Source organism: Mustela erminea, chromosome 7 (genome assembly GCF_009829155.1).
Source record: "Mustela erminea isolate mMusErm1 chromosome 7, mMusErm1.Pri, whole genome shotgun sequence".
Taxonomy (NCBI): domain Eukaryota; kingdom Metazoa; phylum Chordata; class Mammalia; order Carnivora; family Mustelidae; genus Mustela; species Mustela erminea.
This window is the reverse complement of record NC_045620.1, coordinates 64,771,853-64,797,950: the sequence shown is the minus strand read 5'-3', so window position 1 is coordinate 64,797,950 and position 26,098 is coordinate 64,771,853. Positions and strand designations below refer to the sequence as shown.

At 40.0% G+C, this 26,098-nt stretch overlaps 1 protein-coding gene across 3 annotated transcripts in view; it reads left to right on the top strand.

The window, feature by feature from the left end:
• The first annotated feature begins 5,540 nt into the window (after positions 1-5,540).
• PPM1B (protein phosphatase, Mg2+/Mn2+ dependent 1B) overlaps positions 5,541-26,098 on the top strand; it is an 89,416-nt gene continuing 68,858 nt past the window's right edge. For 2 of the 3 annotated variants that reach the window (XM_032351879.1, XM_032351878.1), the window contains exon 1: positions 5,541-5,996. The gene's annotated coding sequence lies outside the window, so the exon portion shown is untranslated. The remainder of the gene's footprint in view (positions 5,997-26,098) is intronic. The other variant, XM_032351880.1, reaches the window with a different exon arrangement.

The window sequence follows — 26,098 nt, the reverse complement described above, 5'->3', positions numbered from 1 at the left end:
CAACAAGGTAATTGTAGAAGCACTGACCCTGACATCACTGCTCACCTCCAAACTTCTTGTTATGTGAAAGAAAATGGCACCCACACCCTGTACTTTAAGCCACTGCTTACGTTTTCTGTCAGCCAAACATACTTCTTCTTTTATGACATGGTTTATTAAAAAACAAAACAAAACAAAACAACCTGTCCCCTCATGATGATAAAAACTTTAAACAATATTTTAATGTTGAAATAAGTGTTAAATATGGAGCAGAGGGCAATATTCTTATGGATTTTTTAAGATAGTTTTTAGCCTGTGTGGCCTAATTCTTGCCGTATCCCAGATACGTTGGGATAAAAGGGCTTTCGTCTTGAAGAGCTCTCTGGAGCTGTTTGAGACAAACTTTTTAATAGAAACTTTAAATGAAAGTTTTAAATGAAACCATATTATGGTTTCATTAAAGTCAGGGTTGAGGCTTTCTAAGAAAATGGTGGTGGTCATTGAAAAGGAAAAGTTGTTTCCTACTCTACTCACAACACTTCTGACCTGGATGTATCGGTTGTTTCCCTCACCTTAAGCAATTCTGACACCAACTATCTAGAGTTAGGGCCGTTCCCACAGGTTAAGGACTCAGTCCCACAGAACTGTTCCTACTTTCAGAGGCCAATCACAAGTCCCAGGCTGTGACCTCTTCTACTGACCACCCAGCTATAAATGGGGATTCCCACAACCCATTCCTCAGGGTTGATAATTTTTCTAGAACTGTTCACAGAACTCCAGAAAGCACTTTACTTATTACGATCAGTTTATATACAGGATAGAACTTGGGAACAGCCAAATGGAAGAGATGCACAGGGCGTGCTACGTGGGAAGAGGCATAGAGCTTCCCCGGCCTTACCGAGATCACAACCTTCTTAGCACCTCAGTGTGTATACCACCCCAGGAGTTCTCCAAACCCAGTCATGTAGGGTTTTTATGGGGGCTTCATTACATAAGCATGACTGATTACATCTTAATCACTGATTAAGAACATTTCCATCTCCTTTGCCCTCCCCAGAAATAGGGAGTGAGGCTGAAAGTTCCGACCTTCTCATTACACACTTTCTTCCTCTGGCAAGCAGCCATCTCTATGAGTTCCCTCATCAGCATAACTTCAGGGGTTCAAAAAGGCTTCTTATGGGGCACCAGGCTGGCTCAGTGGTAGAGCATGTGACTCTTGATCTCAGGGTCTTGAGTTCAAGCCCCATGTTGGGCCTAGAGCTTACTTAAGAAAAAGGAGGCGCTTCTTATGAACAACAAAAATGCTCTCCTTACTCCTATCATGCACAAAATGATGAGGATTTTAGAAGTTCTCTGCCAGGAACTGGGATGAAGATTAAATATATATTTCTTATTGTATCACAATATCATAGCTAATTTTTTTTAAAAGATTTTATGTATTTATTTGACAGAGAGAGATCACAGTAGGCAGAGAGGCAGGCAGAGAGAGGGGAAGGGAAGCAGGCTCCTGCTGAGCAGAGAGTCTGATGCGGGACTCGATCTCAGGACCCTGAGATCATGACCTGAGCCGAAGGCAGCGGCTTAACCCACTGAGCCACCCAGGCGCCCTATCATAGCTAATTAACAAAGGCAGCAGTGCCTATTATTTACCTGATTATTAGTACCTGATTCACAGTGAATGCTTAAGAAGTATTTGTACTTCTTAAGTGGAAACGGTGAAAAAAATTTTTTTTATGAAGAAAACAGGTTTATCAATAGAATATTTCTAGTGGTTAAGAGGGGGAGTGGATCAATCTGTAGAAATTGGACTACTTGAAGTTTGACACCCAAGCTCCCTGTCAGAGAGACCAAAATGGCCTGCACTTAACAGGCATATAAATATGCTGAATGAATACGTGAACTTTCTTCTATGGGACATATGCAAATTATGATTCAACTGTGACAGCCAATGTATTAGGTACTATTGTATGCCACATCCTGTTTCATCTTTATAATAATTACATGAAGTAGGCAGAGTACTCCAGAGTATAGGCAGAGATTATCAAGTGTGGGTTTAGGACTCCAGCTAAACTGAGGCACCCGAAACTTGGTGACCATTGATACCTAATATCTTATTCAAAAAAGAAAACCAGGAGTGCCTAGGTGGTGGCTCAGTCAGTTGAGTTTCTGACTCTTGGTTTCAGCTTCATGTCAGGACCTTTGAGATCATGACCTGAGCTGAAACCAAGAATCTTCAGCTGAGCCACCTAGGCACCCTCAAATAAATAAATCTTTTAAAGAAAAGATTTATTTATCTTATTTGAGAGAAAGAGAGCGCACACATGGGGGGGGGGAGTGGCAGAGGGAGAGAATCTTCAAGCAGATTCCCCTCTAAGCACAGAGGCCCGTGTGGGACTCAATCTCATGATCCTTGAGATCATGACCTAAGCAGAAACCAAGAGTCCACCGATCAACCCACTGAGCCAGCCAGGTGCCCCAACAAATAAATCTTTAAAAAAAAAATAGGGGCATCTTGGTTGCTCAGTCAGTAGCTGGCGTCATGATCTCAGGATCGTGAGACAGGGCCCCACATCAGGATCCATGATTCTCTCTCTCCCTCTGTCCCTATCTCACTCGAGATTGTGTGTACTCTCTCTCTCAAATAAATAAATAAAATCTTAAAAAAATAAAAAGGAACATCAGAGTATGAAAGCCAACACTGGAAAAATCAGGACTTTTTCTGTATTACATTCAGTACTGTTTCCACTATCTTTTGGAAAGTGCTTTGCATTATTAACAGCATCTAAAGTTCTTTACCTTGCTTCAGAAGATTTTGTGAGTCCTATTTACTGAACAGTAAAACAAGACTCAGAGTGCTTAGCCTAGCTGCATTCGCACAGTAATGGAGCCCCCTATGACAGTAGTCAATGTTTGTGATACATTGTATGTTTATGATGGCACACACCAATTTACCTTTTAAATTTCTAATCTTATTGGACCTTCTTTATTAGTTTGGAGTTTTAATCAAATAAATCAAATAAAGCACACCTAACACCTAAAGTTAACCTAAGTGTGTTTTGATCCTTATTGTATTCTTAGTCCCTAGACCAGTATTCAGTATATCTATATTTTTAGTGACTAAAAGAATGAATGATGTGCAATCATCAGCCCACCTAGATGATTGTGCTTTGTATTAGTTTCAGGGTCAACCAAGGGAAAGTGAGAAGGAAATCAGGCAGATCAAGAAACTTCTCTGATGCCCTACTGAGATTGCCTGAATTCTTAAGACCAAGTCCTACAACGTCTCCACTTTTATGATCTTTAGATTGCTATTTTGGAAGCTGGGATCCTAGACTTCTTTTGCCATATGTAAAGTGTGTCAGACAAAGGAGAGTGATTTAAGGGAATGTATTCTATAAGTCATTTAAGAAATATTTCCTAAGAACTGATACTGATAGTAAAGGGGACAGGAGAAAGGCATAGTCTAAAGGGCCTACTTGTTTTTCTTCTTTATTGTTTTTCTTCCCCGCATGAAGAAGCAGGGAAACTAAATTTTAGTCTATGCTATCTCTATTACCTGTACTAGAGGATCTCAGTCATGGGTGTGAATAAAACGCGTCTGGAGAATTTAGAAATTCACCTTTCCAAGTTTTGTTTCGGGAGTCCCTGATATTACAGGTGTGAGTAGACCCAGGGATCTGCACCCTGGGTGATTATGGCGCTGATGGTCCAGCCACCCTACTGTAAAAAACCCTCCCTCGTTATGCAAATTTGGGGGCGGAGATGAAAAAAATCTGAACTACAATGGAGTCTTTATTTCTGCCAACCTCACCACGACCTGGCCAATTCCTAAATTTGCCCTTATTCCTAAAACACCCACAGCCCCTAATCAGAATGGCACTCTGCAGGGTCTTAGCTTAACTTGTCTGTCCAAACCAGTTTACACAAAAGTGTGAATAAGATTTAACTCCTTTAGCAGGGCACTTTCGGGGTGGGGGGTGGGGGGGAGGAAGTATCCTAAGGTGCTGGAACACTTATATTACACTAAAGTTTTGTTTCTTTGGCGGGGAATTAATCTGCAATACCTGTTAGTCTAATTCGGTTGCTGACGGAATGCTGTCCACTTCCCTCTTCTGACTACTGAATCATTCCTTCTAGACTTATACTGTTCTTTGTGAAGCCTTCTTCGATAAACTTACCCACAGGGACGATCCCTTTTGTCCATTCCATGTTTCAGTGGTAACACCTACCATCTTGTAGTGGGATTGCCTAATTTAGTTTTGTAGCTCCAGTTCCAGGAACAGTGCCTGCCAAATAGCAGGCGCTCAGTAATTGTGGAACGAACGAATGAATGTCCAAGACTAGGCCGAGAGTTTTAAAAATCAATGTTGACTAAGAAACAAAACACGGAAATGTCAAGGGCTGAATGCCAGGCGTTGCAGGCCTAGAAAGAATAAAAATAACCCCCAACAGCACAGCGTCCTCTTAAAGGGATCACCTGTCCCATTTTCTCACATCGCTTTCCACCGTCTCCTGACATCCCAATTTTCCGCTCACTAACTCATTCCCTTCCTTACTGTGGACAGGTCAGGCAGGTAGACTGGCTCAGCAGCTCTGATTGGTCGGCGATGATTTCATTGTTAAGACACATCCGGGCTTTTTCCTTCCCCGCAACACCTCCCCCCAGAGCCCTGCGTTCCGCGCTTCCCTCTCCCGCGTTCGCCCCACCCGTTGGCTGAAGCAAAACAACTGCCTCTCCCCGGACCCCTTCTTATCCTTCCCTGCGCCATCCCTTCCCGGCTCTACGCCGAAGAGAGACGTCTATGTTCTCCAATGAGAGCCTAACAGGACTTTGTTAGCCAATCAGCAGCCAACCCCCTGTAACTCCGGGTGGGACTAGGCTTCCACACCTATAACCGGACAGCGCGTTGGCTCCTTTATGGCGCTTCTTTCACGCATGGCTTAGAGGTCAAAAATAAAGGGGCATGGTTCTCGTAGGACAGGAAGGATCCGCACACACTCTGGATTTGACCGTTTTCGAAGATTAGCCAATCGCTATTTGGATACTTCCCCGCCTTTTGCGCGTTCATTTGAAAAAAGCCAGTGTGACGGACTTGGAAATTGGTTCAGTGACGGACACGCACTGAAAGCCAATGATTAAGGGTTCGGGTCACCCTTTGGACCAATAAGAAAAGAGAATCGCTAGGGCTCGGTCTTTGCGAGGCGGAGTGCAGGTGGGCGTTATTTGATTGATGGCGATCTCTACTTATGGCTGTTAGGGTGGGTTGGTCCCAAACGCCCAGAGGCGGGGCTGAGTGAAGTAAATGGTAATGAAGGGTTGGGTCTCACTCAGTGGGCGGTGTTTGATGGATAGTTGACCTTGCCAATTGAAGGTGGTCACTGATGTCCAATGGGAAATTAGGACCTGAGAGGCGGGGCATTGTGGGCGGGGCAAGCTAAGTACCGAGGTACAGAGCCGCCGAAGTGGGCGGGAGGGTGGTGATTGATGGGCCGACTAGCCAACCGAATGCAGTGAGAGGCTGCACCGTCCCAATGGGTGGGAGCTGGGGGCGGGGCTCGCCGAGGGGCGGGGAGGACACGGTGCGGGGAGGGGGTTGCAGAAGGAGCGGAGCGGCTGCTGCTCAATGGCGGAAAAGCCGCCGGTGCTCTGACCGCCTGGTCCCCCTAGCAGTTGCGGGGGAGTTTCCTGCCGGCGCGGCTGGAGTCTCTGTTTCTCAGGGTTCGGTGGCTGGAAGATGCTCCAGAGAGACGAGGCTGCGGCGGAGGAGGTGGCGGCGGCCGAATCGGCAACGGCGCTAGGGTGGAGAGAAGGCGGCAGCGGCGGCGGCGGCGGCGTGCGGGGCCCGACGGTGTAAACAGCTCCGGAGGCGGCGGAGGCGGTGGCCGAGACCCTGACGGGGAAGCGGCGGCTGAGGCAGGGTCGCGCCTCGGTCGGAAGCCCGAGCTGAGTGCATCAGGGGTTCTCTGCGGCGGGCGAGAGCGGACGCCCTAGACCTCGCTTCCCTCCCTCGCCCCAGGTAAGGCCGCTCGGCGCCCCGCCGCAGGGGAAGCGGCTCGCGGGTACCACCGAGGCCCCGCACTGTTTTCGGGGTGCCACCGGGCCGCGGTCGCGGGCCCTGCTTGCCTTATCCTCTCCTCTTCTGCCGTGGAGCCTGGGGGAGCAGAACGCCGGGCCCGGCTCCTGGGTAGGCCCCTTCCCCAGCCGCCGCCTCCGCGCTCGGCCGAGTCTGGGAGAGGCTCGGGGCAGGGAATTTTACTTTGCTCCAGCGCCTGAAAGTAAACTGCTTTCCCCCGTTCTCTTCTCCAGTCCGCGAGCATCTCTTTGAAACCGAAACACCGGGGCTACCCCAGGCCTTAACTCATCCCTTCCTGGATCGTGCTTATTCGAAAACCCTTAGCTTTCCCATTTGTTTCCTCATCAGTTTCTGCCCCGCTCTGCGCTCCACTTCACTTCCTTGTTAAATCTTCTTTTCTCGCTCTTCTGTCTGTGCGTCTCACCACCACCTTCCTTCTTAGTGGCTTTAAATCGCTTCTTTTCTTAGCCGACTCCGGGCTTCTCTTCCCTTTCTTCTCTCGAGCGATCCTTTCCGGATGTCATTCTTTTTAACAGAGAAGTTTTTAAATGAAACTCATACCGCCAGCAATCCAAATCTTCAGACACCCTTCAAGAGTAGACTAACCAGCTTTTTGCAGCAGATTAGTTTTTTTTTTTTTTTAACTGAGCCTAATATCCTTAAAAAAAAAAAAAGAAAAGAAAAACAAAACAAAACAACAACAAAAAACCCAGGTGTATTCTTAAACGTCAGATGTGAAAATGACACCGAGGTAATTTTAAAAACGAGGGGCTCAGTGAATGTTGAAAATAGTTATTTCGTTTTTTAAGTTGTCTGACCTCTCTTGTCGGATTTAGCAGATCTAGAACATTTGCCCATCTTATTTGGCAAAACTGCTTCTTAAGCATTTGATAGCTGGCCCAGATTCATCTCTATTCAAGTCAGCTTAAAAACAACGTGAAAACTTTAAAAAGAAGATATTTTATGAACTAACTAGGAAGCTGTTTTCATGAAGTCACAGTTAAAGACCTTTTAAAATAGGCTCCACATGTTTAATGTATCAAAATAAAGTTGGCAGGACTCTTGTAAAAGGATTATTTAGGAATTTGAGTAGTCTTAGTGATATGTAGCTATTTTGGGAAAAACATTCTTTTTCTGTTAACAAACGTTTACAACTGTGATGTGAGAATTACTGAGGTTTATTGTGGGATTAACACAGGAACTCATTTTATTTGAGCTACTGCACGGATGTAGAAGTGGTAGATTGTTCGGGTCAGATAGTGTAAGTCCGTATGTTCTGGGAGGTGGAGAAACATACCATCCACACTGAATGTTAATGGACATTATTTCATTTACTTTCTCTGTTGTGCAATAGCAAAGTTCCTAGTGTTGGCCTCCTTTTTAATAGAGCATTTCTAAATAGAGACAGGTTATTCTAATTATTATAGTCTTTTCCAAGCATACAGGCTTTAAAAAATATGAAGTTAAACTATTAAAAGGGAAATTTTTAAAGAAATGTTTTTGTAGGCTTTTTGAATGGGCAATGTGTTGTTTCAGTTGAACTTTTAAAAGTTAGTATTTAGAACAGTTTTTTTGGTCAACATTTTTTTTTCAGGATAATTCTGATTTTTCCTGTGCTTTTTTTTATTTCTCTCTTGAGTTATTTTCTTTTAATGGTGTTTGTGTTTTTCCCTTTCATTTAGTTTTGCTCTCATAAAGTCTTAATCACAGTTTCTACAGTGGCTCTCTGTGTTGCTTTATCAACATGAAATACAATTTTTATGTGATCTTTCATACCCGTTAGTGAAGATCTCCCAGTTTTTGTACATTATCCTTTGAATTTCTTTATGTTGTAATCATTCTCTTAGAAGTGACCAGTGAAGCTTTCAACACCTGTTTTCTCATACCGGGTGTCTGATTTCTGTGAAGACCCCAGGAATGGGTGAAAGCTTTTAAAGTTTGTCTGATAGTCATGGCAATAAATATTATTTTATGTAAGTAATTAACATGTTCTAATTACCAAATCCCTTAAGATTACATCATCTGAAGGAATGGTATGTCTAAATAGCTGTGCTTCTAAGAATATCTGATTCACAAGTTTAAAAGTTCAGAAAAAGTGGTTTTCTCGGGAAAATTTATTTTTCTATCGTGTACATTTTTTATGAAGTCTTCTGAATTAAAATTTGATGCCGATAGATTCTTGGCACTCTTGGTAGTGTAGAATTTGCCATAGTGTAGTTCAGTGATTGTGGAGATGCATTCCACTTGTTTCGCCATTGGCTCAGTTTTTAAACTTGCCCTTGTAAATGAGTTGGTAAACATTTCTTTTATTACACATGATACTGACAGTGAATCCCCTCCCATTGGTGTTAGTTACACATATTATCTACATTGTATGAAAACTTGTATGTTACATGTAACTATTTTAAAGTATCTTGTGACATTACCTAGGCTAAAAGTAGTAAAATAGTATAATTCTAACTCCATAGTAGTCTTTCATAAGATGTAAGTGCTCTTTCATAAGATAAAGTGAATAAATTTAACTTATTAAAATATAACGTATTATACTTTTTCTGTGAACTATGCCTTTCACAGATCATTGATTTTAAGAAAAAGTTAGTTGGGAAACAACAGACAGTGTCAGAGTTAGAATAAACTTTCTAAATTCCAGAATTTGAATAACAAAATTTATTCAAGTAATACTAAACATAAAATATAAAATTATGGTTAGTGGTAAGATAATTTGGGGGAATATGGGTACTTCTGGATATCCATTGTGTTTTTTCCTACATTGTATTTGAGTCTTCTTATTTTTTTCTTAGCTAATTTCAGAATTTGGGTTGAAACCGAATAATGTCTTAGTAGCTTTAAAGTTTTATGGTAGAAATAAACTTTATATATTATATCAGTGGTATTGCAGATTAAGGGAATTGACTGTCTATGAGGTAAAATTCTCAGATAGTAGGTAGACCCTGGAAATGTAATCTATTTCCCATTACACTGTTTTGTACTCAGACTAAATGGTGAAGGGAGATAGGGTAGATTTGGGGAATATTGGTTTTTGTAGTTTTTGGTTCACTTTAAAATTTATAAAATGACAGGGTCTGTCATCTTCCAGCAACTGATCTAACAAGTATAGGTGAAGAAAAAAGTTCTTCATAATCTTCGTTTTATCCTTATTTCTGTTCATGATACTTGTTTATAACAAAACATTGATTTAAAAGAAAATAACTTGATCTTCTAGAGTAATTTAAGTATGCTAATATCTTTGATTAGCCATTTTGAAATCTTTTTTCAAATGAAACATTTTAATGTGGTTTAACTTCTTTGTGGAAACTGGACTTGAGTTACAGGTTTCTTTATTTTTATTTATTTATTTATTTTTTTGGGTAAAGATTTTATTTATTTGACGGAGACAGAGAGAGGGAGCAGGGAACATGAGCAGGGGGAAGTGGGAGAGGGAGAAGCAGGCCTCCCGCTGAGCAGCCGATGTGGGGCTGGATCTCAGGACCACCTGAGCCGAAGGCAGATGCTTGACAGCTGAGGCACCCAGGTGTCCCTGAGTTACACTTTGCAGTGTTTAAGCTATATCCTCTCCTTCCCCCAAAGAAAACCACCATTTAGACTAACCTGAGTTATTTGATCAGGTAGTTGATATCAATATTATGATATTATCAGTATTATGATAAAATAATATTATGATATTATCAATATTATGATAAAACGGGATGCCTGGGTGGCTCAGTGGGTTAAGCCTCTGTCTTCGGCTCAGGTCATGATCTCAGGGTCCTGGGATCCAGCCCCACATCGGCTCTCAGCTAGGCGGGGAGCCTGCTTCCCCTTCTCCCTCTGCCTACTTGTGATCTCTCTCTCTCTGTCAAATAAATACAATCTTTTTTATTTTTTCCTTAAAGATTGTATTTATTTGACAGATCACAGGTAAGCAGAGAGGCAGGCAGAGAGAGGAAGGGAAGCAGGCCGAGCTGGGAGCCACTGCGGGGCTCGATCCCAGGACCCCGAGATCATGACCTGAGCTGAAGGCAGAGGCTTAACCCACTGAGCCACCCAGGTGCCCCAGATAAATACAATCTTTAAAAATAAAAAATAAAAAAAGTCTTTACTAAATTCTTGATGGGATGAATTTTTCCATAAGTGTAGTCTATATAATACGATAGTTTAATTTCTCAGATTTTATAAAGATCATGAAATTTTGTTTTTAGCATCATCTAGCAGCCTAGAAAACAAATACCATAAAGTAGCTGATTCTTTTTTTTTTTTTTAATTTTCATTCAAACTTCAGGATGTGTTATTTCTCCCTTTCAGTTTAATGTTAATAACAGACATAAACATTTTGTTGTCAATGATGGTAAGTCATGACATAGAAGAGTTCTCTAGTAAAGATTTTTCTTTTTTTTTTTTTTTAGCTATAGCTGACTTTTGACCACATCTATAATATCTTCTTATTTCTTGGCATGACATATACCTTTAATAGTGATACCCTTTGTATGTTATAACTTATTTAACTTTAAGAACCCAGTAGTTTAGGAGTGCCTGGATAGCTCAGTTGTTAAGTGTCTGCCTTTGGCTTGGGTTCAGGATCTCAGGGTCCTGGGATCGACCCCACATTGGGCTTCCCATTTGGCAGTAAGCCTGTTTCTCCCTCTTCCACTCCCCCTGCTTGTGTTCCCTCTCTCACTGTTTCCCATTGTCAAATAAATAAAGTCTTTAAAAAAAGAACCTAGTAGTTTAACAGTCAGTTGTGGCATTTTAACTTATTCATATGTTTAGACAAATTTAATGTAGTTTGTAACATTTAAAGTACAGTTTACCAATTTGAAACTTTTTTCATTTACTCGTTTAATATTTACTAAACATGGACTCAGGTTTCTCTCTCTCTCTCTCTCTTTTTGAGTATGTTGAAATACCAGTATGAAATTACTGGCGTTAAATTGATATCTTTCTGAAAATTAAAGACCTCGAAGTTTGGAAACATAACCCTTGTTGGAAAACTTGTTTTATGTTTCCTTTGAACGAAAGAAGACGATTAAATACATGGCCTGATACTTACTTACTTATTTATTTTTAAAAAGGTTTATTTATTTATTTATTTATTTATTTGACACACAGAGATCACAAGTAGGCAGAGAGGCAAGCAGAGAGAGAGGAAGGGAAGCAGGCTCTCTGCTGAGCAGAGAGCCCTAGGCGGGGCTCGATCCCAGGATCCTGGGATGCTGACCTGACCTGAGCTGAAGGCAGAGGCTTAACCCACTGAGCCACCCAGGCGCCCCCATGGCCTGATATTTAGAGGAGAGAAAGAGATGAACCTTGGAAGACTTTGAAGGAACTTGTCTCAATTTTAGAGATGGGACCAATTATTGGCAGGGGTATAGTCAGGATAAGACCTCTGTGTACTGGTGCTGTGCTTTTTGTCTACATAGAGTGGCCCCCACTTCAAAATAGGTTGTGTAGCTTTAGTGCATTTGTGTGCCAGAAACATGAAAAATCTTTTCCTTTGTGGGAAACTATTTTTTAAATGTGGTTATTATTAGGTATAATCAAGTGTATAATATAAAAAGAAACTAAGTGAATAGGTTTTATTTTTTTTTTTATAAATAGTGTAGACCTGAGAAGCAGTTTTGATAAAAGAGTAATTTGTGAAGTGCTGAAGGATTTCAAAACACTTTAAACCTTGAGAGTAATGTCAGTGATTCTTAAGTCTAACTGCATTTTATTTTCTTGGTGTAGGTATGTATAAGTGTACTCTTAACATGGAAAAGGGATAGTTAATAGGTGTCCCTAGAAGTAGGGGAATCTAGGAATGTCCTTACCACTATGGATACTTACCCTCTCTTGGGAATGAATGTTTCTTTTTCCCCTCTTCTCATTAAAGCATTCAATTCTGAGTTAATGAACTGGTATTATCTATAAAATACAGGTGACTCTTCTTCTTTGTCCCTTACAAAGAGGAAATAATGAACTCAAAGCAACTCTAAATGATCAAGTTCAGATGTGAGCAACTGTTACTTAGGCTACCAGCCCACTGAGAAATAAAGAATTCCACGTATTTAAGAGTAATAGTATTTAGTCTGTAGCCACCCCATCCTCAGCCATTATTTTGGCATTCCTTGAGTGCCTTCTAACATGCAAGGCACCATTCATGGCTGATGAATGAACAAAACAGACAAAAATCCCTGCCCTCATAGGTTTTATATTCTGATAGCAAACACACTGCCTCAGTTTACATTACAGCTGTGCTCCTTTTATGTATGACTGAAATCAGGAGTGGACAGTTTGGGATGTATGGTGTTTTCTATGCTACACTTAGATGCTGTGATTAGAGTTTTACTTTTTTTTTTATTTTTTTTTTTAAAGTAAGCTTTACATGCAACTTGGGGCATGAACTCACTACCCTGAGCTCAACCGTCATGTGCTTCACTGTCTGAGTCAGTTGGGAGATCCTAGAGCTTTACTATTTATTTATTTTTAAGTAGGCTCTCCCTGCCCAGTGTGGGGCTTGAACTCATAGCCTTGAGATCAAGAGTCAGACACTTAATGCCTGAGCCACGCAGACACAAAGAGTATTACTATTTTTTTCTTTTTCTTTTTTACAATTTTATGTATTTATTTGACAGACAGTAAAAGAGGGAACACAACCATTGGGGAGAGGGAGAGGGAGAAGCAGGCTTCTGCAGAGCAGGGAGCCTGATGTGGGGCTCGAACCTAGGACCTGGGGATCACGACCTGAGCTGAAGAGAGGCACTTAACAACTGAGACACCCAGGCGCCCCCAGCATTACTCCATTTTTAACAAAAGAGAGGGAAGAAAAATAAAAGAGGGAAGAAGAGTTTTTCTGTAACTAGACAAAAAAGTGATACATGGAAAGCGGAAGTAGGAAGGGGGAAATAATTGTACCTAAGATTAAAAGGTGAGCCAAAGAGAGAAAAGCAGTCCCTGTATGAGGCATGAGGAAAGCTAGGGCCTTCAGTTGTTTCCCATTTACTGCCCATGCTTGGATAGATGAGTTCCTAGGTGGGAAAATGGGAGAAGGTAGGATAATGGGAGCAGGGTAAACAGGACTTTTTAACAGAAAGACTGGTTTACGTAACTTGGGAAGATGTTATCCAACATCTTGAGTCTTTTTCTCAGCGATAGGTTTTATACACATATAAAATGTATGTTGTCATTTGTGTTTAGCAAAAACGCTGTTGCTGTGTGTGTTTGTGAATATAACTGAAAGATTAGTGAATGGCCATTAGTGTCTGGAAATACTGTCACTGATTTGTGACTGCTACTTCTGTTTTCTGGTTATTTGACAGTTCTGTTGAAGATAGCTGAAGGAGCCAGTCTGTCCGAGTTTATTATGCTAAAATTGGTCTGTATAATATTTGTTACCACTTCCCTTAATTCTGGGGCTGTGGTGTGTAACTTGAAGTTGTGCCTTTGTTTCTCCTGCGTTGTAAATTTCTGCATGAGGGTGTCTTCTGCACTATACGAAGCAGATACTTATTTTTCTACTGTGTGTTATGTACCTTTCCTAGTGATGATCCAGTTTGGTAAAAATATCTCTTCCTGAGTTTACACAAACATTGCACATTTAAGATAAGCATGAGAGATCTTTGATCTTTGTTTTTATCTTAATACATAATGGTCTTTTTTTTCATTTGTGAGGCATTGAGTCAGACTCTCATGTGATCTTGCTTGCTGCAGTGAATTGAGATTTTTTTTTTTTATCTTAAAGCAAATCAGCTTGTGTGTATTTCAGGGCCTTGATATAAAAATGAACACTGGTTCCATTCATGACCTAAGAGACTTCATTTTTAGGACCCAAATGAAGCCTTCAAATTACTAGTTTCACTTTTAATATGTTTTTTTTTGTGTGACTTATTTATCACTTTTTTATCAAAATGCTGATGTGATGAAGAATTTGAACTGTTTTTTTTTTTTTTTTTAAAGATTTTGTTTATTTTAGAGAGTGTGAGTTGGGGAGCGGCCGAGGGAGAGGGAAAGCATCTCAGGCAGACTCCAGGCAGCGTCCAGAGCCTGAGCCCATCATGGGGCTTGCTCCCAGGACCCTGAGATCATGACCAGAGCCAAAACCCAAGAGTCATTCGCTCAACTGACTGAGCCACACAGGCGTCCCAGAATTTGAACTTTTTGAATATATATTAAATTTAGTGCTGTCAGACCAGGTTCACCAAGCTGTAAAGCATTTTAGATTAGAAAACAAAACAAAGCCTTACTTGATGTCTTAAATTATTTCTTGTAACTGGTTTCATTTCTATAGTACAGAATTTTATTAAAGATTTGTGGTTGGTTGTAGGTCCTAAATGTAAGGAAACGGAGTTTAATTTCTTGCTATTCTTCTGTTCTCAAGTGTTTTGAAGCAAAATGTGAAAGTGAAATGGTAACTTTTGCCTTAATATATAATAGTTTTCAGTTATAGTCTTTTTTTGTTCTATGCCTCTAACTCTGCTTTGTGAGGGAAGTAGAAGTTTGGGAGGATTAGTGAGGATTTAGATTGCGTTATTGCTCTTATCCAACATCTTGAGTCTTTTTCTCAGCGATAGGTTTGTGTTTTAGTTCAGCGTATTTGCTCTTCTCTTGTGCTTTTTGTTTGTGTTGCCTTTTCTGCCTCTGTGATTTCTTTTCTTTTTTTTTTTTTTTTTAAGATTTTATTTATTTGACAGATCACAAGTAGGCAGAGAGGCAGGCAGAGAGAGAGGGGGAAGCAGGCTTCCTGCTGAACAGAGAGCCCAAAGCAGGGCTCTATCCCAGGACCCTAAGATCATGACCTGAGCTGAAGCAGAAATCCAACCCACTGAGCCACCCAGGCACCCCTGTCTGTGATTTCTTGATACTTATTTAACTACAGGGTGGCCACCAGGTCTGGAAGCACAGATGCACAGACAATAAATGATTTATTGATATTCCAGTACAGAATGTTAAAGTAATATCTGTATTTTAGGACTTTCTGATCACCCTGCAGACTGGAATTCTTGTAGGTGGGTCTTTTGTTTCTGTTCAGGCATATATTGCATGGGTAAATTATGGAGTCCAGTGTAAGGTATATTCTGAATAGGAAAGAGAAGCGATGCATAGTTAATTTTAGAGCGATAGCTGGAATAACATTGACTCTGCATTTTTACGAGGACTGAAAACAATCTAACAAAGATAAGTTTGAGATTTAATTCGTTGTCAGATACTTTTGCTAACAGTTTGGGAGATGCTATATAGCAGTAGCTTCAGGAGTATACCAAATGAAAAGTGGTCAGAGGAGTCGGCCAAATGGTCATGACATTAGGAGAATATGTGTTTAGGCTGTAACTCTATTATTTCAGAGTAATGCTTTATTAATAATAAAATTCTTCTTAGTCACATATGAATGGAAACCATTCTATACCCATAGATGTGAGAATGACTTGTTCACAAACATGCATGAGGCTTCTTACCAACACATTTAGATATTTCTGAATTTTTGCTGCTTGATGCATTTAGGTAATGCTGTAGGGTACTTAGCGTAGTTTACTTGTGTGTTTTTAAGTGTATATTAAATATAAGAAGACTTTATATTTGTAATGGCGCATATTTCTGGAAAAAGCTGCAAAAAGGAGGGTGATGATTGGGAGTGTTGACACTAAAGCCAGACTATATGGATTTGAATTCTTCTCCTGTCACTCCGTAAATGGTTAACTTGAAGCAAGTTACTTAACTGTCTCTAAACCTCAGGTTTTCTCATTTGTAAAGTGAATGATAATATATGTTTATTTTTATTTTATTTTTTAAAAGATTATTTATTTATTTATTTGACACAGAGAGAGAGGGAGATCACAAGTAGGCAGAGAAGCAGGCAGAGAAAGAGGGGGAAGCAGGCTTCCTGCTGAGCAGAGAGCCCGATGTGGGCCTTGATCTCAGGCTCCTGAGATCATGACCTGAGCCGAAGGCAGAGGGTTAACCCACTGAGCCACCCAGGCGCCCCCTTACAGAACATTTTAATAGTATACTGAGTACCTATATACCCACCACTTAAATTCAACAGTATTTATACTTTTTTACCATATTTGCTTTATATAATCAAATATATATATTTGCTTTGCTGAACCATTTAAAAATAGATTATTTTTTTGTCCTTCTGATACTTCATCTCTAAATTCTTAAATATGAATCTCCCCCTAAAGTGACATTTTCTTCCTACCTACAATACTGTTATCTTATGTAACACAATTATCTAATCCCCAGAAGTCATCTAATCCCCAATCCATAAGTAGATTTTCCCAGTTAGGTCAAAAATGACTTATAGCTTTTCCCTTCCACACCAGGGTCCACTGAAGGATTGCGCACTATTATGCTACATTTACTCTTGTGTCTCAATTCTCTTTTAAATTTAAACACCTACTTAAAAAGTGACCCTCTTTTTGAAGAGACTGATAATCCTGTAATATACCCTGTATTCAGAATTTGTCTGGTTGTTTCTTTGAGATCTTTTAAAAACTTACTCCTTGTCTTCCGTAAGCTGTTAAATTAGAGCTAAAGATTTGAGTTAAATTCAGGTTAAACATTGGCCAGGATACTTCATAGCTGATGCTGCTTCATATTACATCATGTCAGAAGGCACAAAATGCCTGTCACACGGTTAGTCGGGCTAAATTGGATCACAGGTGAAGTTGGTGATTGCTAGATGTCCCCATAAACAAGGAACGTTTTCTCTTTAGTGATTATCAGGTAAATTGTGGCATATTACCATGCAAATCCATTTCTCCTTCAGAATTTTACTTAATGGATTTAGTGGTTTCTTTCTCTTTTCTTTTTTTTTTTTAAGATTTTATTTTTAAAGTAATTTCTCCACCCAGTGTGGGGCTCAACCCAATTTTTAAAGTAATTTCTCCACCCAGTGTGGGGCTCGAACCCACCTCCCTGACATCAAGAGTCACATGCTATATATCATCTGAACTATCTAGGCATTCTTTGATTTCTTTTTTGAATATGGATCTATCAGGGGTCACCTTAGCTATGGCTGATTGGGCAAATTTTGTCTTCCACCTGCTTTGTAAATAAAGTTTTATTAGAATACAGTTATGCTTATTCACATAATGTGTGTGACTGCTTTCCTTTTATTTTTTTTCCCCCTTTTAAAGATTTTATTTGTCAGAGAGAGAGAGTGAACACAAGCAGGGGAACCAGCAGGCAGAGGCAGAGGGAGAAGCAGGTTCCCTACTGAGCAAAGAGCCTGATGTGGGAATTGATCCCAGGATGCTGGGATCATGACCTGAGCCCAAGGCAGACCTTTAACCAACTGAGCCACCCAGGGGTCCCTGTGGCTGCTTTCCCACTGATTTGGCAGGTTGGGTATTTGCAAAGGAAATCATATGGCCCTGCACAGCCCCCAATACTTACTTTTTGGTTCTTTAAAGAAAAGTTTTGCTGAGCCCTGATTTAGTATGTTTGTATATAGTGTCTCCTTTTTCTCATTGTAATGGTAGTAGAGGTATAATATTGGTGTTTATATATTTGGTATTCATATAATTGGTTTTTATGTATAGTTTCTGCACCCTGATGTTGTTCAAGGTATAACTGCATCTAACATGGTGCAAATTGTGAAGCTTTTGCTTATATCTCTCAAACTATAAAGTATGGTACTGTACATGGTTCATAAAATTATGTGTTAAAAGCACAGAGATATTTCAGATTTAAAAATTTGTAAAGCAAAATGAACACCGAAGTACCCACTACCCAGCTTAGTTTAGGATATAGGACATTCCAGCATACTTGAAACCGTCCTGTTACCCTTGTAGATTTCATCCTTTCTTTTCCCACTGTCCTGATTTTGTGCCTTCCCTCATGTATATGATCTCTGTGTATGTATCTGTGTCTAAATAGCATATACTACTCTTACATCAAGCTCTTAAAGAGATTTTATAGTTTCTGTGTATGATTGTATATGGAATGTCTTTTCATAAAATTTGCTTTTTTCGCTTAACATTTTTGCGAAGTTCTTCCTTGTTGCTCTTTACCACTCTTTGTAATAGTATCCAGTATGTATTGGATACATATTATAGCACATTTAGTCTAGTCTCTTTGGATGGACATTTGGATTATTTTTGTGACTGTAAACGATAATATTAAAATGTACTTTACATGTCTTTTGATATATTCATATGTGTGAGAATTTCTCCAGAGCACATACTTAGGGGTATAATTGCTGAATTGTAGGCCTTTCTCATTGTACAACCTACGAAGGTATTTCCAAATTCTCTCCAAAGTGGCTGTAGCAGTTCATGCTCCCACCAATGGTATACAAAAGTTTCTGTTGTTCTAGATCAATAACAGACTGTCTTACATAAATACAACATTGGACATACATGTAACTTAAAATTTTCTTTTTCTTTTTTTTATTTTTTTAAGATTTTGTCAGAGAGAGTGTGCCCACAAGCATAACTTAAAATTTTCTAGTAGCCACTTTAATAAAAAGGAGCAGGTGAAGGTAATTTTAATAGTATGTCTTATCTAGTATATTGAAGAAACCATTTCAGTATGTAAGCAGTAAAAATTAATGAGGTGTTTTTGGACTTTTTTAGATTAAATTCTTTGAAATACGGTATGGGTTTTATACTAACCAGCATATCTCAGTTTGGATTAGCCATGTTTCAGATTCTTACTAGCCACTGTGGGCTGTATCAGACCGCACAGCTCTGTGTCCTTGTCTGCATTTGGTATTGAGAATTTATTTTTCATCAATCTGATGAGAGAAACCCTGTTTCCTTGTGACTTTAATTTTGCATTTTCCTATTAGTAAATTTGCATTTTCCTATTATTAGTGAGGGTGAGCATTCTCATATGTTTGTTTACGGCCATTTGAATTCTCTCTCCTGTGTATTTGCTAGTATCATTTGTTGTTTTCTCTTTTCCTGGTTTTTTTTTTTTTTTTTAAATTTTATTTTTATGTAATCTCTATCCCCAACATGGGGCTGGAACTTAGAAGCCCCAGATCAAGAGTAGCAAGTTCCATTAACTGAGCCAGCCAGGCGCCCCACATTTTGTTTTTTTCCCTTAATGACAAAATCCTGTAGGCATAAGTAACAGATTTTCTTTGCCATTAGAATGCTGGTGTTTCTGTTAATTGTGTTTTAAGAGTTTATAGGGATTAATTACATGGTGTGTCTATAAAATGACACAACCACTTCAGGGGCGCCTGGCTGCTTGAGTAGCATGTGACTCTTGATCTCAGGGTTGTTGGGTGTGGAGATTGCTTAAAAAGAAAACCTTTAAAAAACAAACACCCCCCAACCCCATTTTTAACCTAAAGGTAGTTTTGAAATAACTTCAAAAATAATTTGGATTGAAGTAAATGTTTGGAATGGTCGTACTTGAATAGTAATATAGGGGGTGATTGCTTTATTCTTAAGGTGAACAATACTTTTTATATATTTTCCTCTATACATTCTTGTCTTTGCTCAGTTTAGGCTTGCTCTTTTCCTTAACTCTGAGCCCAAATACCCCTAGAAAGAGTTCAACTGAATGGATGCGGTCTAGAGCCAAAGAAGTTCTCCAGCAGGGCTTATTGGGCAAGACTGAGGTGGGAGTTGTGGGTGCTTTAATGTAGAGCATTTGGATACAAACCACGTGATAAATTCCTTAGTGTGTCCCCATCTGCAGTAAGTGGGCATGTTTGGGTGTTTTAAGTGCGAAACCTTAAAGGTAGAATTTGCTGGAAATCACCACTGAAATGACTGCCTTGTCAGAGAGTTTATACAGGCATTGGAGACAGTGGCAAAAATACAGCTCATGTCTAAGATGGACAGATTGCTGAGGATGAAGTACACGAATGTGTGGAGGTTCTGGTGTGTTGTGGTGGAAGTGATAAGAGATTTCCTAACAGGGTGGCCAAGTACATCAGTAGGAGTAACATGCTATGTACAAACCTCAGCTCCCATGTATGAGCAAAGCCCTTGAGGAGAAACTTAGTGACCATGGTGGAATTGCCTGTTCCTGGAAATGGTGGTTGATTTGGAAAGTAAAAGCAATAAAAGATAGGAATCATAAAAATAATTAATAAAATGACTTTAAACATTTTAAAAGATTGCTGGAAATAAAAACTTCTTTTACTTAATATGTGTTACAGTAGATGACAGAGGTTAATCAGTGTACCAGTAGGTTTTTGGGTCTCTGCCAATTATTTTTGTGAGCTTCGTAATGGTTAAGATACTCTTTCTTGGGGGTGCCTGGGTGGCTCAGTGGGTTAAGCCTCTGCCTTCAGCTTAGGTCATGATCCCAGGATCCTGGGATTGAGCCCTGCATCGGGCTCTCTGCTCAGCAGGGAGCCTGCTTCCTCCTCTCTCTCTGCCTGTCTCTCTGCCTACTTGTGATCTCTGTCAAATAAATAAATGAAATCTTTTTTTTTAAAAGATACTCTTTCTTGAAGATTTATTATTTTTTTTAAAGATTTTATTTATTTGACAAACAGAGATCACAAGTAGGCAGAGAGACAGGCAGAGGGAGCGGGGGAGGGAGGGAGCAGGTTCCCTGCTGAGCAGAGAACCTGATGCGGGGCTCGATCCCAGGACCCTGGGACCATGACCTGAGCCGAAGGCAGAGGCTTAACCTACTGAGCCAACCAGGCACCCCTTAAAGACGTATCTTTTAACTTAGTGTGTACTTTACTTAATACGTGCTAGGTGTCACAGTCACAAGTTAGGGTAGGAAGGATAAGGAAGGCAAAAATGTCCAAAGGAGTATGGATGACTATATATAGGGGTGCCGAGAGGCTGGTATGAAGGGTTGGTGATGGTGACAAAGAGGAGATTATTTTTTCTTAGGTGCCTTGAATGATTTAGTTAGTTCACATAAAGAAGGTAGAGCAGATTGATTAAGGTGGGAATGAGAATGATGTACTTGGCTGGTCTAAGGCCTAGGCAGGGCAGGTTATAGGGGAAGGTTTCAGACTATACATTTTGTACTGTGTTACTTGGGGAGTGGAAGGGTACTGCATCTTTTTGGGATACTTCAGGTATGTTTTAGGGAAATGAAGCAGGTGATAAATCTGCAGGGTGGCCTGAAGGAAGGGAAGATTGAAGTCAGGGAGACCTACTAGGAGGCCGTTAGATAATCCAGACAGTAGATGGTGATGCTCAGGATTAGCTGTAGGGTAAAAGAGACACTTAAAAGGGAGATTTGATGGAACATTGATTGGTGTGTAGTGATTGGATTTATGTAAAAGATTAACCCGAGTTACTAGAAGAAGGATTATGGATAGATGGATTAATAGGTAGTGAATGCAAATAGATTAGAATACGAAGGTGGTTTGGGGACAGAGGTGAAGATTTTGGTTATGTTCTGTTTGAAGAGATACCTAGAGCAGACAAGCTTAATGATTAAAAATCTGAGAAGTCAATGTAGAATTGATGGCTAATGGGGCACCTGACTGGCTTAGTTAGTATAAAGTGCGACTTTTTGATCTTGGGGGTTTTAAGCTCGAGCTCCACGTTGGGGGGTAGAGGTTACTAAAGAAAATATTTTAAGAGGCACCTGGGTGGCTCAGTTGGTTTAGTGTGCCTTTGGCTCAGGTCGTGATCCCAGCTCTGTGTTCGGCAGGGAGCTTTCTTCTCCCTCACCCTTTGCCTGCTGTTCCCCCTGCTTGTGCTCTGTCTCTCTCTGTCAAATAAATAAATAAAATCATCTAAAAAATTTATAGAAATTAGAAAAAATGATAGTTGAAGCAATACGAATGGATCAAAGGGTAGAATACTGTGTTTTGGGTTGAGGCTAATTACCATTTTGGGGAGTGTACTTTTCTTGAATTTTGGAGGCTGTAGGAAAAAGAATGGGCCTGAATGACTCTGAGTTTTGTGTTTTGAAAGTCAGCAGAAGTGGGAAGATTTTCGGGAAAGGGGAGGAGTTATTGGTATTGTTAAGTGCAACAAAGTACTTTAACTTGAGAAGCCTCCTTTTTAGGACCAGACTGAAGAATGAGTAGCTAATTCTAAAAAAGACATCAGTATCTGAGTTGTTTTGGTGATTATTGTGGTGATATAGTTATATATTATAGCCTAAGGAACATTCCCCTTATGAAGTATTCTAGATATGTTGGTCATACTATGTATGATGTTCCTTTAGGGTGACGTAAATTCACTTATGTGGGTGTTAGGACTATGATGGTGTATTTAGAGCTGTGTTCTGTACCACTTTACTAACTACTCATTAACATGGCATTAAAGATAATCAAACCTATCAATAAAATCCACTTGTAAAGCCTCCAGAAACTTTCTGCTGTCTGATTTTTTTTTTCTTTTGGTAATTTGCTTTTTGTAACCTGGAACCATGGATTTGGTAGGTAGGTGAGGACAGAGAACAACTAGAAGTAAGTCGTGTAGCTCTGCATTTCTATTGTTATTTCCAGTTGGAAAATTGTTGGGATTAGGAAGGGCATGTATTTGAGTTCTGGGCTGCTTTTTGCTAAAGTTAAAAAGGTGTTATCTGTCAATATGTTTGAATTCAGTGTTGTAGTAAAACAGTCAAGCACAGATCATGACAAAGTTCAAGGTACAGTTTGCCCCTATTTCATCCTCTACATAGTCAAATAAAGATAGGACATGAACTTCCTCTGATTTCAGCAGCATTAGCTTAAAAATTTAGTATTAGGATAGTCAAGGGGAAATAATTCTTTTATCTTAAAATATTAAACTGTTAATGGACCTGTGGAAGTAGCTGGTGATATATGCTTTCTAGGCCTAAACTGCTCTACTTAGCTTTTGCCTCTCAGTCTTCTTTCAATTCTGTTAGGACCCCACATTTTCAAAAGCCATGGAAGCAGTGAAGAGGAATAAACTGATGATAAACACAATGTGGATGGATTTTGGAGACATTATGTTAAGTGAAAGAAGCCAGCAGAAAGGGGTACAGACTATATATTCCATTTACATTAAATTCTGGAAGAGGCAAAACTACTCTATGGGCAGCACATTAATGGTTGTCTAAGTCTGGAAGTTCAGGGGAGGTTGGTTTTCAAAGGGGTGTGAAGGAACTTTTTTTTTTTTTAAATATTTTATTTATTTATTTGACAGAGACAGCGAGAGAAAAGCGCACTCGTGTGCAGGCACAAGCAGGGGGAGCAGCAGAGGGAGAGAGAGAAACAAGCTCTCCACTGAGCAGGGAGCCTCATGCAGGGCTCAATCCCAGAAGCCTGGTATCATGACCTGAGCTGAAGGCAATCGCTTAACCAAGTGAGCCACCCAGGCATCCTGGGTGCATTTTATTATATGCAACCACAACAGCAACAACTCTGGGTCTCCACCAGTGGGAATAAGTTGGATGGCAGAATGGAACTTTATGGATTGGACTCTAATCTGAGGTTCTTATCATGCATTAACTTTTTTTTAAATACAATCAAGACATCTAATATTGGTGGTTTCCCTTCATATGTCTGACAGGGAGTTTATATCTAAGAGAATGTAATTGAGATTAATGCAGTGATTTTGCTGCATTATAATCAACTAAAGCGTTCTGGTAACAACCAGTTAAATTTTTTTTCTGGTTTGTTGGTTTCAGAAGTCACAAAGTATTTCAGCGGTGAAAAAGCCTTTAATGAATATTTAAGTATAGTTGAGCCTCATTGGAAAAACTTCAGAGTTCAAAATGTTATTCATAGGATAATCATCCGATAAACATCAGATATTTTCTTCTCTGACAATTTATATATGGATGGTTGATCTGGAATGTAAATTATAACTTTATTTTACTATTAGATTACATCTGATTTTATTTATGCTTAAGGTTGGTTATGGTAGACCAGTTTGATTTATGGGTTGTAATGGTAATGATAACTAATACTTTTAAAGCACTTACTTTATGCCCAGCACTGACCTACACAGTTAACCTGCATTTCTCATTCATTTACTATGACAACTCTGTAATGTAGGTGCTTTTATTACTCTGTCTTTTAGATCAATCTGTCACAGCTTTAGAAATTAAATTATTAGGTCAGAGTCATACAGAGTCACACAGTAAGTGGCTGAGCTGGCCTTTGATTCAAGTCTATTTTGTGCTAAAACTCCTAACTTTTTTTTAATGTAAAAGTTGTGAGGGGAATAGTAGTGATTTAAAAGAAGAGGGCATGCCTTGGCTTTCTGCAGATTCTGTGACCCATAATAAACAGATCCTGGGTGAGTACCAGAGAGTCTGGCACTTCTAGACTTTGACAACTCAGGATGGCAGGCAGAGCTTCATGGATCTGAGCTAATGGCAACAATGGCCACTGGGAGTGAGTTTTCTGCCATTCCCAAGGTCATTCACCCAACAGTGTGGCTCTTTGCCCTCAGGAGACCCCTTTCTCTTCTTTCTTGTCCTCCTCCTTACTCCTAACATTCTTCTATCATGATCTCAAGTCAGGTTCCTCTGGAAGTTCTCATGGCAACAATATTCCCTGAGTTCTTACAGGTTCATAAGAGTTTGTTTACTCTCTTTTATGCTTGAAATCATTTTGCTGGATGTAAAATCTGTGGCAGATATTTTCTTGCATATCTTAAAGATCATTGATTTTGGTGAAGAGCATTGCTGTCAGAGTTGACAATATGATATAACCTGAATGCATATTCACAGTTCAGACATGCATGTAGTATAATTTTTAGCCCATGCTATATAAATCCAAAGAGTGATGGGTTTTTTCCCCTCATTAAAACAGTAGCTGAAGCAAAAGCCCTCTGTCGACAAAGTTATTTTCATTTCATGACCTACCTTTTCCTTATTGAAGGTGAGGGGAGGGACTGACAAGTGGTACCATTACCCTAAGCTTGAAATTTTTAGCTGTGCATTTGAATTAGAATAAGATCTGGGGGTGCCTGGGTGGCTCAGTGGGTTAAGCCTCTGCTTTCGGCTCAGGTCATGATCTCAGGGGTCCAGCCCTGCATCGGGTTCTCTGCTTAGCAGGGAGCCTGCTCCCCCCCCCCCCCCACACCGTCTTCCTGTGTGATCTGAATTATTTTCAGATCTGGTGAATCTTATAAATTCACAAAATCTGTGACTTAATTGATTCGTTTTTATAATATAATATAGGGCTATAGCTTCCAACCTTTGGGAGATTAATTTTTCTTTGTTTTGTTTTGTAAGGCAAGCAGATATTGATTAGAATTAGTTGGAAAGACCTGGGGGCATCATGCATGAATGTTCCAAATCAGATGCTAGCTTCAGAGCCAGATTAATTGGTATTCCCATCAGTTACATCTTTCTATTACTGGAACTGGGTGTGGTCAGTGCCTAGTTATCCAACTATTATAATAAAAAATGTTATAAGTATCAATTTAATAATTGAATAAATTGTTAAGTTCAACGATTGTGAACTTTGCATATCTGTTATTGTTTCAGAAATCTTAAGCAAATGCCACTAATACTGTAGTTCAGCAGAGTTGATTTGGAAGAAGAGAGAACTTTTATTTTATTCTGAAAGAACCAAGAATTGGAAGGGAGTATGAGAGACCCAAGTGTTGTTTCTGTGAGTTTAGTGAAGGGAAAAGTATTCTTTGTTTCTCAGTCAAGTGGAGACCAGTGTTTGAAGCGGATATTTGTGAAAGAATGTGCTTTTTTTTTTTTTTCTTAAAGATGTTAAATACTCATTTGAGAGAGTAAGAGGGAGAGAGTGGGAACCAGAGCGGGGGCACTAGGAAGGGGAGAAGGCAGACTCCCTGCTGAGCAGGGATTCCCAACTTGGGACTTGATCCCAGGACCCCAGGGTCATGACCTGAGCCGAAGGAAGATGCCCAGCTGACTGAGCCAGCCAAGCACCTGGAAGAATGTGCTCTTTAAGGCTCTGGATTGGTATTAGTACCATGTAACTTTTCAAGCATTGCGTAGAGCATGAGTTGAATATGGATTTTATTACTGCTGTTATTTTATTTTAAGATTGTAGAGAGTGGGAGTGTATGTACACAACCAGGAGGAGGGACAGAGGGATAGGGAGAGAATCTCAAGTAGGCTCCCACCAAGTGCAGAGCCCTATGCTGGGCTGGGCTGGATCCTGTAGCCCCAAGACTATGACCCCAGCCAAAAGGAAGACTTGGTTGCTCAACCAGCTGAGCCACCCA